Source organism: Arachis stenosperma, chromosome 3, assembly GCF_014773155.1.
Source record: "Arachis stenosperma cultivar V10309 chromosome 3, arast.V10309.gnm1.PFL2, whole genome shotgun sequence".
Classification (NCBI taxonomy): domain Eukaryota; kingdom Viridiplantae; phylum Streptophyta; class Magnoliopsida; order Fabales; family Fabaceae; genus Arachis; species Arachis stenosperma.
This window is the reverse complement of record NC_080379.1, coordinates 42,942,957-42,957,914: the sequence shown is the minus strand read 5'-3', so window position 1 is coordinate 42,957,914 and position 14,958 is coordinate 42,942,957. Positions and strand designations below refer to the sequence as shown.

At 42.9% G+C, this 14,958-nt stretch overlaps 1 non-coding gene across 1 annotated transcript; it reads left to right on the top strand.

Moving 5' to 3' along the window:
* Positions 1 to 12,367: 12,367 nt before the first annotated feature.
* LOC130972609 (small nucleolar RNA R71) lies at positions 12,368 to 12,475 on the top strand. The gene has a single exon (XR_009083767.1). It is a non-coding gene; the product is annotated as a small nucleolar RNA R71 (small nucleolar RNA).
* Positions 12,476 to 14,958: the final 2,483 nt, after the last annotated feature.

Here is a 14,958-nt window from a genome sequence, read left to right as displayed (position 1 = left end):
GCAAATCTTGTCCCCAATGTATTCGGTTTGGAAACATTTCTAAGAAGGACGAAATCCCCCAACAAAATATGCTTTTTTGTGAAATTTTTGATGTATGGGGAATCGACGTTATGAGACCATTTCTAAATTCCAATGGCTTTCTCTACATTTTGTTAGCTGTCGATTATGTGTCAAAATGGGTGGAGGCAATCCCCACCCGGACGGATGATGCTCATGTTGTTTATTCTTTTGTGAGGAACAATATCATTTGTCGCTTTGGCTCCCCAAGAGCAATCATAAGTGACCAAGGATCCCATTTTTGCAACAAAAAAATGGACGGCCTCATGAGAAAGTATGGCATCACACACAAAATTGCCACGGCCTACCACCCTCAAACAAACGGCCAAGCTGAGGTTTCTAACCGGGAAATTAAACATGTGTTGGAAAGGATTGTGAAGCCGAATAGGAAGGATTGGAGCGTTAAGCTCTCCGATGCACTTTGGGCATATCGAACGGCTTACAAAACACCCATTGGCATGAGCCCTTTTAGGCTTGTATATGGTAAAGCATGCCACTTACCGGTAGAAATCGAACACAAAGCTTATTGGGCCATAAAGGAATGCAATCTGAGTTTGGGTGGAGCCGGAGTAGAGAGGAAGCTTCAATTGGCGGAATTGGAATGCTTGAGATTAGAAGCCTATGACAATTCTAGACTCTACAAGGAAAAGATGAAAGCCATTCATGACAAGAACATTAGGAGAAGGGAATTTAGACCCGGTGAGCTAGTCCTCCTTTACAACTCAAGGTTGAGATTACTACCCGGAAAGCTTAGATCAAGATGGGATGGACCTTACCAAGTAGAGAAAGTAGAACCTTACGGGGTCTACCACTTACACCACCCATCAAGTCCGGACATTTTCAAGGTAAATGGGCACCGTCTCAAATTGTACCATGGTGAGCAAAGAAAGAACTCCAAGGAATTTGAAGTGTTCCTCTTGAGGGATGCATCTCTTGAACAAGAACTTTGAGCTAGTGGAAGTCCAACTTAAGGACGGTAAACAAAAGTGCTAGGTGGGAGACACCCCACCATGGTAAGATCTACCATTTGTACATAGCCATTGAATTCTTCTTTGATTGATACTCGCTCAATACTTGACTTCATGTTTGGTAGCTAGGTATTTGATGAAGTTGTAGCTAGGTTTGATTTCAAATTTTGTTTCATTTGTTGAGTTCATTTGGTACTTTATCATGTTAAATCATCCTTCTATAGTGCTTAAGTGGCTGTTTGGAGGGTTGGAATGCTGGAAGTGGTGCAAGAACATGAAAACTTTGAAAAAGCACCATTCCGCGCGTGCGCGCACCTGGCGCGTATGCGCCCATGAAGCATTTTCGACCATCCACGCAGGCGCGCGACGTGCGCGCGACGCGTGGATTGCAAAAATTACCCCTCCATACATTTTCTAGAAAGTTGCGCACACACTGCGCTGGCACCATGCCTGAGGCACAGGCCAATCACGCGTGCGCGCACATGGCGCGTACGCACCCTTTTGACAGTCCGCGGATCGATGTGCCAGCGCACCTTGCGCGCGCGCGCCGATCACCCCTGTGCACTCCTGGTACATTTTTCCAGAGAGTTGGGCCACTCTCGCGCCTGCACTGAGCCCCCAGCTCACCACCTCTGCCGCGTGTGCACACTAGGCGCCAACGCGCCAATACGCTCGCGACACAAAGGACGTGCACGCGCCCATGCCGCGCACGCGTCCCTCGTCCTGTAGCAACCTCTGGGCCACTCTCTAGAGAGTTGAGCCAATCCCAGGCCTATCTCATGCCTGAGGCATAACCTCACTGCCGCGTGCGCGCACCTGCTGCGCGCGCGCCAACATCCCTGCATCCAACTTCTGGTACATCTTCCAGAAAGTTGTGCCGCCTCGGCCATCCTTGTGCTACCGGCACAAGCGCATGGGCGCCTACGTGCATTGTGCGCGCGCGCCATTACCCCATCCCGCTTCCCTGCGCGGGCGCGCACCGTGCGCGCACGTATGGGTGTCCGACGTGAATATAACAGGGAGCACATTTGCTCCCATCATTCTTTTCTCCCCTTTTCTTCTTGCCTCCTCTACTATCCACTACCATTTTTCCTTCCAAACAACCACCTTTAACCATCACCTCCGGCGACCACCCACCTCCGGTGGTCCCCACATTGCTTCCTCCATTCTCCATCATTCCACTCTACAACCTCTCCTCTCCCATACCCCCTTTCCATCTCTCTCAAGGTACTATACTATCCTTCCTTCTTGCTCTACTTCTCTCCTTTGCTTCTTAGTCAGTTGATTTCATTCTCTTTTAGGTAGTCTTTTTCCTTTTTTTCCTTCCTCTTTTGAGCCCCTCACTTCTTTTGGGTGTTTTTACTTCTTTTCCAATTAATTCTTCATGGGCACTTGGGGTCATAACTTCTTTTGCATTGGTAGATGAGATGTGTTGCATGCTTTTCTTACAACCATTGTGCATTGTAGTGATTAATATTGGTTTGTGGAATGTTACATTGCTTCCCCCTCATCTATTTGCATACTACAACAAGGTTGCACGCCAAGTGTTTGAGAAAAAGCATACATGATCTTTTGAGCTCATTATAATTCATTGCTTCTTAACTAGTCACTTTTGGGTGCACCCTCACATTCTACAATCCACCCACTCACCTTTTCATAAATTGCTTTCCACTTTTGGTATTTGAGGGTGTATGCTTCTCATGCCTTTTACTTGCATGCTTACACTACCCCTATACCACATGCCAGTGATTTGCCTTGTTTATCACATGTTATCTTAGTTACATGTTGCAGCTGTCATGAAATAAGGATACCCATATTCTTACGGCACAATTTCTCACTTGCATGATCACATTCAATTTCGCTTCTTCGCTTCTTTGGGTTTGATGTTATCCCCTTTCTTTAATATCGCAGGATGGTCATCAAAAAGAACCAGGGGAAAACCCAGAAGAAGCCAACCGCCAACAGAGCGCGCCAAGAACCAACAGTCAAGCCCCTCCTCAAGAAGGCTACAGGCCCCGTTGATGCTTTAGAGAAGGACAACCCTCCAAAGGACTCAAACAAGTTCCCTAACCGCTACTGCGAACTTGTTTACTCAAGGATGATTAAGCGAAATTATCACCAGGAGCCCCTTCTAGTCCTACCGGCCTACCTCACTCCGATGGTGATGCCACACATTGACCGGAGGCAATGGAGGTTCCTCTTGAGGCAACCAAAGGAGGTCAATTTATCATGGGTGGTGGAGTTCTACTCCAACTACCACTCACCCCTTCTCACATCAGTCTTTGTGCGCCGAAAGCAAGTGCCAGTCACGGTGGAAGCCATCCAAGGAGTACTTAAGATTGGGCCATTAGCGGATGGATATGACGCCTATCAAGAAGTCTTGTCAGCATGCGACGAACGTGAGTTCGATTGGAGCGCGATCCTTCGCATAATAGCTTTATCCGAAGTATTTTGGATTCGGGGAACCATAAAGCAAAGACCAAAGGGTTTAGATGCACGTTTCCTCACTCAAGAAGCCACGGCATGGGCCCAAATCCTAGCTCACTAGGTGCTTCCGAGCACCCATGGGTCATCCATTACCGCCGAGCTTGCCTTATTGATATGGTGCATCTTAATCGAGAAACCGGTCGACATTTCGCATGCCATTCGCCAATCCATGGGGCGCATTCATGTTAAGAGAAACTTACCCTTCCCCGCTATGGTGACCAAATTAGTAGCAGCAGCCGGTGTCCACCGAGAGGCTAAGGATAGGAGGACCTCGATCCCGGTCGAGGGCGATGTTATTCCGACCAAGAGGTGCCTCAAGCCTCCGGAAGTCACCAAGGACCTTGGACTGACCAACTCCACTCGCAACACCACTACCTCATCCGCACCACAAAAATCCGCCACCCAACGCCTTGAAGACCTTCACAAGAAGTTGGACCGCTATGAGAGGCGTAACCAGCGCCGATATGCTCACGTGAAGAAGCTTCTAAGCATTGTCACCCCACCTATGGAGGAACTTGATATCTCCACATCCACCGCAACTTCAAGCGGAAATAGCGATGACAACGGAAATGAAGGACACTCGGGACTCGGCCACCCATTGCGCATCACCTATAGCACGGAAGACCGTGCTAAGTTTTAAGTGTGGGGAGGTCAACTAACTGATCCCCGTAGGTAACACCCGAATAAATTTTTTTCTCTTTGAACTCATTTGTAGTTAGGATAGGTTGCATGATTAGGTTTTCGTTGACACCATTTGCATGATAAGTTTACTTGGTTGGAACAATGAAATCCTCTCTTAGGAAACTAATACTTTAGGGCAACCTTGACATTGCCAATTTCGAATATTTTGATGATAAATTTGCTTGAAGAATTGTATTTTGGAACATGGATTTTGAGTTGAGAACACAAGCTAGTGAGCTTTGAGCCTTGTTTTGTGGCTACATCGTATAGTCACTTATTCTCTTTCTTGTGTGTAATTATTTTCTCTCTATAAGTGTGATCCTTGCTTTGTTTGAGTCTATATGTCCATTATTCTTTGTATTCATGTATTTATATGATTGAGGCCATCACTTCATTAGCTCACTTACCAAATAGCCTTACCCTTTATCTCCCCTTGTTAAGCCAAATTTGAGCCTACGCTTAACCCACTTGTTCTTTAAATTAGCACATTACAAGCCTAAAGCGGAAAACCATAAATATCCCTCTTTGGATCCTTGATTAGCTTAGGCGAGTGTGTGTGAGTATTATTCAAATGTGGGAATCTTGGGACATTGGGTAAATAGAAGGGTAGTTTTATATTTTTATTGAAAATATTGGGATTGGGTACATGCTCATGTATTGATCAAATGTATAAACCTTATGCTTTGACGTTCTTGTATATAGAAAAGAAAAGAAAAAAAAAGAAAACAAAAAAATGAAAAAAAATGAGAAAAACAAAAGAAAAAAATATATATAGAAAAAAAAAGAAAAAAAAGAGAAGAAAAAGAAAGGAATAAAAGGGGACAAAATGCCCCAAAGCAAAGTGTAGCCCAATAAAATCAATGCATGAGTGTTGTAAATTGGAAAAGGGATACATGAGTATGTGAAAAATGAAGAATGGGTAGTTAGGTTAGCTTTGAAATTGTATAGGACGTCATAGGCTAGGTGGGGAGCTTAAGCTTATCAAGGATTCAAAAATTCAAGCTCACTTAGCCAAATATGCATCCTACCTTGACCCTAACCCCATTACAACCTAAAGACAAGACCTCATGATATTTGTACACATGCATGGAATAAATGTTGATTATTAGATGGGGAACAAATCTCGGAAAGCATGATTAGGAGAAAATTGAGAGAATCAACCCTAAACACTTGAGCGAATAGAGTGTAAACACTTCCGGTGAGGGTTCGAAGGCTCTAATTCTTGTTCCCGGCTCTCACGAGCGTTCTTCATGCAAGGTTGCGTATATTGCACTTGATGACTAAAAATTGGTAAGTCCCATGTATTGGCCACTATCTTACCCTATATGCTTGCATGTATCTTAGGAAGGTTGATTTGTTCCTAACCAAGTAGATAGTAGCACTAGTCATAGTTGCATTCATGTAAGTAGGTTGCACCTCATGAGTCTTACACCTTTATGATCCTTCGGTCTTTTGCATTTCTCTAAGCATGAGGACATGCTAGAATCTAAGTGTGGGGAGGTTGATAATCCCAATTTTGAGGGTTTATCTTGTATTGATTTCAGGGGTTTTATCAATGATTCCACACGCTTTTCATATGAAAATACAAGACTTTGTGTTCCTTTCCTAATTTTTGCCTCATGGATGAAAACATGCGTATTTTTCACTAAACTAGATATATTTCTAATATTCTCTTGGTGCCATTTGATGCCGTGACCTGTGTGTTAAGTGGTTTCAGAATATAGGGCAAGGATGAACCAGAAGAGAGAAGGAGAATGGGTGCAAAGGAAGGGAGCATGAGAAATTGAGCCTTGGGAACTTCAGCAAGGGCGCGTGTGCGTACTTGGCGCGCCCGCGTGGACTGCGCAGCTAGAAGCCAAAGTTAGAAGCCAAGCTACGAGCCGGCACGTGTAGCGGCTAAGTGGTGCACGAAATTGTGATCATCAATGGCGCCATCAACATGGTACGCTCATTGCAATCTCAACTCTTCATCACAACTCCGCACAACTAACCAGCAAATGCACTGGGTCGTCCAAGTAATAAACCTTACGCGAGTAAGAGTCGATCCCACAGAGATTGTTGGTATGAAGCAAGCAATGGTCATCTTGTAAATCTTAGTCAGGCAAACTCAAATGGATATGGTGGTATACGAATAAAACATAGAGATAAAGATAGAGATACTTATGTAAATCATTGGTGAGAATTTCAGATAAGCGCATGAAGATGCTGTGTCCCTTCCGTCTCTCTGCTTTCCTACTGTCTTCATCCAATCCTTCTTACTCCTTTCCATGGCAAGCTTATGCAAGGGTTTCACCGTTGTCAGTGGCTACCTCCCATCCTCTCAGTGGAAATGTTCAACGCACCCTGTCACGGCACGGCTATCCATCTGTTGGTTCTCGATCAGGCCGGAATAGAATCCAGTGATTCTTTTACGTCTGTCACTAACGCCCCGCCCTCAGGAGTTTGAAGCACGTCACAGTCATTCAATCATTGAATCCTACTCAGAATACCACAGACAAGGTTAGACCTTCCGGATTCTCTTGAATGCCGCCATCAGTTCTTGCCTATACCACGAAGACTCTGATCTCACGGAATGGCTGGCTCGGTTGTCAGGCGAGCACTCGGTTGTCAGGCGATCAACCATGCATCGTGTATCAGGAATCCAAGAGATATTCACCCAATCTAAGGTAGAACGGAGGTGGTTGTCAGGCACACGTTCATAGGTGAGAATGATGATGAGTGTCACGGATCATCACATTCATCAAGTTGAAGAACAAGTGATATCTTAGAACAAGAACAAGCGGAATTGAATAGAAGAACAATAGTAATTGCATTAATACTTCGAGGTACAGCAGAGCTCCACACCTTAATCTATGGTGTGTAGAGACTCCACCGTTGAAAACACATAAGAACAAAAGTAATCATTGGTTTCGGCCCCAGAGAGGGAACCAGAAGAACCAAGATGAAAATACAATAGTAAAAGGTCCTACTTATAGAAAACTAGTAGCCTAAGGTTTACAAAGATGAGTAAATGACATAAAAATCCACTTCCGGACCCACTTGGTGTGTGCTTGGGCTGAGCAATGAAGCATTTTCGTGTAGAGACTCTTCTTGGAGTTAAACGCCAGCTTTTGTGCCAGTTTGGGCGTTTAACTCCCACTTTGGTGCCAGTTTCGGCGTTTAACGCTGGAATTTCTGAAGGTGACTTTGAACGCCGGTTTGGGCCATCAAATCTTGGGCAAAGTATGGACTATCATATATTGCTGGAAAGCTCAGAATGTCTACTTTCCAACACCGTTGAGAGCGAGCCAATTGGGCTTCTGTAGCTCCAGAAAATCCACTTCGAGTTCAGGGAGGTCAGAATCCAACAGCATCTGCAGTCCTTTTCAGTCTCTGAATCAGATTTTTGCTCAGGTCCCTTAATTTCAGCCAGAAAATACCTGAAATCACAGAAAAACACACAAACTCATAGTAAAGTCCAGAAAAGTGAATTTTAACTAAAAACTAATAAAAATATACTAAAAACTAAACCAAATATACTAAAAACATACTAAAAACAATGCCAAAAAGCGTACAAATTATCCGCTCATCACAACACCAAACTTAAATTGTTGCTTGTCCTCAAGCAACTGAAAATCAAATAAGATAAAAAGAAGAGAATATGCAATGAATTCCAAAAATATCTATGAAGATCAGTATTAATTAGATGAGCGGGGCTTTTAGCTTTTTGCCTCTGAACAGTTTTGGCATCTCACTCTATCCTTTGAAACTCAGAATGATTGGCTTCTTTAGGAACTCAGAATCCAGATAGTGTTATTGATTCTCTTAGTTAAGTATGATGATTCTTGAACACAGCTACTTTATGAGTCTTGGCCGTGGCCCAAAGCACTCTGTCTTCCAGTATTACCACCGGATACATTCATGCCACAGACACATAATTGGGTGAACCTTTTCAGATTGTGACTCAGTCTCTGCTAAAGTCCCCAATTAGAGGTGCCCAGGGTTCTTAAGCACACTCTTTTTGCCTTGGATCACAACTTTATTTCTTTCTTTTTTCTTTTCTTTTTCTTTTTTTTCGTTTTTCTCCTTCTTTCTCTTTTTTTTTTTGTATTCACTGCTTTTTCTTGCTTCAAGAATCATTTTTATGATTTTTCAGATCCTCAGTAACATGTCTCCTTTTTCATCATTCTTTCAAGAGCCAACATTCATGAATCACAAATTCAAAAGACATATGCACTGTTTAAGCATGCATTCAGAAAACAAAAGTGTTGCCACCACATCAAAATAATTAAACTGTTATAAAATTCAAAATTCATGCAATTCTTTTTCTTTTTCAATTAAGAACCTTTTTTATTCATTTAAGAGAGGTGATGGATTCATAGGACATTCATAACTTTAAGGCATAGACACTAAGACACTAATGATCACAAGACACAAACATGGATAAACATAAGCACTAAAATTCGAAAAACAGAAAAATAAAGAACAAGGAAATTAAAGAACGGGTCCACCTTAGTGATGGCGGCTTGTTCTTCCTCTTGAAGATCCTATGGAGTGCTTGAGCTCCTCAATGTCTCTTCCTTGTCTTTTTTGCTCCTCTCTCATGATTCTTTGATCTTCTCTAATTTCATGGAGGAGGATGGAATGTTCTTGGTGCTCCACCCTTAGTTGTCCCATGTTGGAACTCAATTCTCCTAGGGAGGTGTTCAGTTGCTCCCAATAGTCTTGTGGAGGAAAGTGCATCCCTTGAGGCATCTCAGGGATCTCATGATGAGAGGGGTCTCTTGTTTGCTCCATCCTTTTCTTAGTGATGGGCTTATCCTCATCAATGGGGGTGTCTCCTTCTATGTCAACTCCAACTGAATAACAGAGGTGACAATGAGGTGAGGAAAGGCTAACCTTGCCAAGGTGGAGGACTTGTCCGCCACCTTATAGAGTTCTTGGGCTAGAACCTCATGAACTTCCACTTCTTCTCCAATCATGATGCTATGAATCATGATGGCCCGGTCTAGAGTAACTTCGGACCGGTTGCTAGTGGGAATGATTGAGCATTGGATAAACTCCAACCATCCTCTAGCCACGGGCTTGAGGTCATGCCTTCTTAGTTGAACCGGCTTCCCTCTTGAATCTCTCTTCCATTGGGCGCCCTCTTCACAAATGTCAGTGAGGACTTGGTCCAACCTTTGATCAAAGTTGACCCTTCTAGTGTAAGGATGTTCATCTCCTTGCATCATAGGCAAGTTGAATGCCAACCTTACATTTTCCGGACTAAAATCCAAGTATTTTCCCCGAACCATAGTAAGCCAATTCTTTGGATCCGGGTTCACACTTTGATCATGGTTCTTGGTGATCCATGCATTGGCATAGAACTCTTGAACCATTAAGATTCCGACTTGTTGAATGGGGTTGGTAAGAACTTCCCAACCTCTTCTTCGGATCTCATGTCGGATCTCCGGATATTCACTCTTTTTGAGTGAAAAAGGGACCTCGGGGATCACCTTCTTCAAGGCCACAACTTCATAGAAGTAGTCTTGATGCACCCTTGAGATGAATCTCTCCATCTCCCATTACTCGGAGGTGGAAGCTTTTGCCTTCCCTTTCCTCTTTCTAGAGGTTTCTCCGGCCTTGGATGCCATAAATGGTTATGGAAAAACAAAAAGCAATGCTTTTACCACACCAAACTTAAAAGGTTTGCTCGTCCTCGAGCAAAAGAAGAAAGAAGAGAGTAGAAGAAGAAGAAATGAGGAAGAAGGGAATGGCTTTTGTGTTTGGCCAAAGAGGGGGAGAAGTGGTGTTTAGGTTGTGTAAAAATGAAGGAGTGAAGAAGGGTTTATATAGGAGAGGAGGGGTTTATGGTTCGGTCATGTATGGGTGGGTTTGGGAGGGAAAGTGGTTTGAATTTGAATGGTAAGGTGGGTGGGGTTTTATGAAGGATGGATGTGAGTGGTGAAGAGAAAGATGAGATTGGATAGGTGAAGGGTTTTTTGGGAAGAGGTATTGAGGTGATTGGTGAAGAAGAGAGAGGGGGTGGGGTAGGTGGGGATCCTGTGGGGTCCACAGATCCTGAGGTGTCAAGGAAAAGTCATCCCTGCACCAAATGGCATGCAAAATCACGTTTTGAGCCAATTCTGGCGTTAAACGCCGGGCTGGTGCCCATTTCTGGCGTTTAACGCCAGGTTCTTGCCCTTTCCTGGTGTTTAACACCAGTCTGGTGCCCCTTTCTGGCGTTAAACGCCCAGAATGGTGCCAGACTGGGCGTTAAACGCCCACCTGCTAGCCTTACTGGCGTTTAAACGCCAGTAGGTTCTTCCTCCAGGGTGTGCTGTTTTTCTTCCTGTTTTTCATTCTGTTTTTGCTTTTTCAATTGATTTTGTGACTTCTCATGATCATCAACCTACAAAATAAAATAAAATAACAAAGGAAAATATATAAAATATAACATTGGGTTGCCTCCCAACAAGCGCTTCTTTAATGTCAGTAGCTTGACAGAGGGCTCTCATGGAGCCTCACTTTTTCTCAGAGCAATGTTGGAACCTCCCAACACCAAACTTAGAGTTTGAATGTGGGGGTTCAACACCAAACTTAGAGTTTGGTTGTGGCCTCCCAACACCAAACTTAGAGTTTGACTGTGGGGGCTCTGTTTGACTCTGATTTGAGAGAAGCTCTTCATGCTTCTTCTCCATGGTGACAGAGGGATATCCTTGAGCCTTAAACACAAAGGATTCTTCATTCACTTGAATGATCAGTTCACCTCCATCAACATCAATCACAGCCTTTGCTGTGGCAAGGAAGGGTCTGCCAAGGATGATGGATTCATCCATGCACTTCCCAGTCTCTAGGACTATGAAATCAGCAGGGATGTAATGGTCTTCAATCTTTACCAGAACATCCTCTACAAGTCCATAAGCTTGTTTTCTTGAATTGTCTGCCATCTCTAGTGAGATTCTTGCAGCTTGTACCTCAAAGATCCCTAGCTTCTCCATTACAAAGAGAGGCATGAGGTTTACACTTGACCCTAAGTCACACAGAGCCTTCTTGAAGGTCATGGTGCCTATGGTACAAGGTAGTGAAAACTTCCCAGGGTCTTGTCTCTTTTGAGGTAATTTCTGCCTAGACAAGTCATCCAGTTCTTTGGTGAGCAAAGGAGGTTCGTTCTCCCAAGTCTCATTTCCAAATAACTTATCATTTAGCTTCATGATTGCTCCAAGGTATTTAGCAACTTGCTCTTCAGTGACATACTCATCCTCTTCAGAGGAGGAATACTCATCAGAGCTCATGAAAGGCAGAAGTAAGTCCAATGGAATCTCTATGGTCTCATTTTGAGCCTCAGATTCCCATGGTTCCTCATTGGGGAACTCAGTGGAGGTCAGTGCACGCCCATTGAGGTCTTCCTCAGTGGCGTTCACTGCCTCTCCTTCCCCTCCAAATTCGGCCATGTTGATGGCCTTGCACTCTCCTTTTGGATTTTCTTCTGTATTGCTTGGAAGAGTACTAGGAGGGAGTTCAGTAATTCTCTTGCTCAGCTGTCCCACTTGTGCCTCCAAATTCCTAATGGAGGACCTTGTTTCAGTCATGAAACTTTGAGTGGTTTTGATTAGATCAGAGACCATGGTTGCTAAGTCAGAGTGGCTCTGCTTAGAACTCTCTGTCTGTTGCTGAGAAGATGATGGAAAAGGCTTGCCATTGCCAAACCTGTTTCTTCCACCATTATTGTTGTTGAAACCTTGCTGAGGTCTCTCTTGATTCTTCCATGAGAGATTTGGGTGATTTCTCCATGAAGAATTATAGGTGTTTCCATAGGGTTCTCCTAGGTAATTCACCTCTTCCATTGAAGGGTTCTCAGGATCATAGGCTTCTTCTTCAGATGAAGCATCCTTAGTACTGCTTGGTGCATTTTGTATTCCAGACAGACTTTGAGAAATCAAATTGACTTGTTGAGTCAATATTTTATTCTGAGCCAATATGGCATTCAGAGTATCAATCTCAAGAACTCCTTTCTTCTGATTAGTCCCATTGTTCACAGGATTCCTTTCAGAAGTGTACATGAATTGGTTATTTGCAACCATTTCAATTAGCTCTTGAGCTTCTGTAGGCGTCTTCTTCAGATGAAGAGATCCTCCAGCAGAGCTATCCAAAGACATCTTGGATAGTTCAGAGAGACCATCATAGAAAATACCTATGATGCTCCATTCAGAAAGCATGTCAGAAGGACATTTTCTGATCAATTGTTTGTATCTTTCCCAAGCTTCATAGAGGGATTCTCCATCCTTCTGTCTGAAGGTTTGGACTTCCACTCTAAGCTTACTCAATTTTTGAGGTGGAAAGAACTTTGCCAAGAAGGCATTGACTAGCTTTTCCCATGAGTCCAGGCTTTCTTTAGGTTGTGAGTCCAACCATGTCCTAGCTCTGTCTCTTACAGCAAAAGGGAATAGCATAAGTCTGTAGACCTCAGGGTCAACCCCATTAGTCTTGACAGTGTCACAGATTTGCAAGAATTCAGCTAAGAACTGATGAGGATCTTCCAATGGAAGTCCATGGAACTTGCAATTCTGTTGCATTAGAGAAACTAATTGAGGCTTAAGCTCAAAGTTGTTTGCTCCAATGGCAGGGATAGAGATGCTTCTCCCATAGAAGTCGGGAGTAGGTGCAGTAAAGTCACCCAGCACCTTCCTTGCATTATTTGCATTGTTGTTATTTTCGGCTGCCATGTCTTCTTCTTTGAAGATTTCTGTTAGGTCCTCTGCAGAGAGTTGTGCCTTAGCTTCTCTTAGCTTTCGCTTCAAGGTCCTTTCAGGTTCAGGGTCAGCTTCAACAAGAATGCCTTTGTCTTTGTTCCTGCTCATATGAAAGAGAAGAGAACAAGAAAATATGGAATCCTCAATGTCACAGTATAGAGATTCCTTGAGGTGTCAGAGAAAAAAAAATAGAAGGAAGAAGGAGAATTCGAACTTAGTGAGATAGAGTTCGAATTGTGCATTGAAGAGGAGTGATACTCCATAAATAGAAGGATGTGAGAAGAGGGGAGGAAATTTTTCGAAAATTAAGTAAAAGAATTTGAAAACATTTTGAAAAACACTAATTAATTTTCGAAAATCAAGAGTGAGAAAGGGATCAAGTGATTTTTGAAAAAGATTTTGAAATTAGAAGTCAAAAAGATTTGATTGAAAACTATTTTGAAAAAGATGTGGTTAAGAAGATATGATTGAGAAGATATGATTTGAGAACAATTTTAAAAAGATTTGATTTTAAAAAATAATAACTTGGCTATCAAGAAAAGATATGATTCAAACATTAAACCTTTCTCAACAGAAAAGGCAACATACTTGAAATGTTGAATCAAATCATTAATTGATAGCAAGTATCTTTGAAAAAGGAAAGAAATTGATTTTGAAAACATTTGATTGAAAAGATATGATTTGAAAAAGATTTGATTTTGAAAAACTTTGAAAACTTGAAAAAAAATTGATTTGAAAACAAAATCCTCCCCCTTGTGCCATCCTGGCGTTAAATGCCCAGAATGGTGCACATTCTGGCGTTTAACGCCCAATGCACTACCTTTTTGGGCGTTAAACGCCCAACCAGGCACCCTGGCTGGCGTTTAAACGCCAGTCTGTCCTTCTTCACTGGGCGTTTTGAACGCCCAGCTTTTTCTGTGTAATTCCTCTGCTGCATGTTCTGAATCTTCAGTTCCCTGTACTATTGACTTGAAAATAGAACCAAGATCAAGTAAACAATGCATGAAAGACACCAAACTTAAAATAAGACACTAGACTCAACAAGAAACATAAAATCTTTTTTTTTTTTGGTTTTTATGGTTTTGTAATTTTTTTGTGCTTTTTCGAAAATTATATGAAAATAGAAGATAAAGGTTTCAGAATTCTTAATTTGAATTCCAGGAATCATTACAATGCTAGTCTAAGACTCCGGTCCAGGAATTAGACATGGCTTCACAGCCAGCCAAGCTTTCAAAGAAAGCTTCGGTCCAAAACACTAGACATGGCCAATGGCCAGCCAAGCCTCAGCAGATCATTGCTCCAACAGCAAGATTGATAGAAATCAACAAGCTCTTATGATGATAAGTTGAAACCTCGGTCCAATAAGATTAGACATGGCTTCTCAGCCAGCCAGATTTCAACAGATCATCATGAAACTCTAGAACTCATTCTTAAGAATTCTGAAAAATACCTAATCTAAGCAACAAGATGAACCGTCAGTTGTCCATACACAAAACAATCCCCGGCAACGGCGCCAAAAACTTGGTGCACGAAATTGTGATCATCAATGGCGCCATCAACATGGTACGCTCATTGCAATCTCAACTCTTCATCACAACTCCGCACAACTAACCAGCAAGTGCACTGGGTCGTCCAAGTAATAAACCTTACGCGAGTAAGAGTCGATCCCACGGAGATTGTTGGTATGAAGCAAGCTATGGTCATCTTGTAAATCTTAGTCAGGCAAACTCAAATGGATATGGTGGTATACGAATAAAACATAGAGATAAAGATAGAGATACTTATGTAAATCATTGGTGAGAATTTCAGATAAGCGCATGAAGATGCTGTGTCCCTTCCGTCTCTCTGCTTTCCTACTGTCTTCATCCAATCCTTCTTACTCCTTTCCATGGCAAGCTTATGCAAGGGTTTCACCGTTGTCAGTGGCTACCTCCCATCCTCTCAGTGGAAATGTTCAACGCACCCTGTCACGGCACGGCTATCCATCTGTCGGTTCTCGATCAGGCCGGAATAGAATCCAGTGATTCTTTTGCGTCTGTCACTAACGCCCC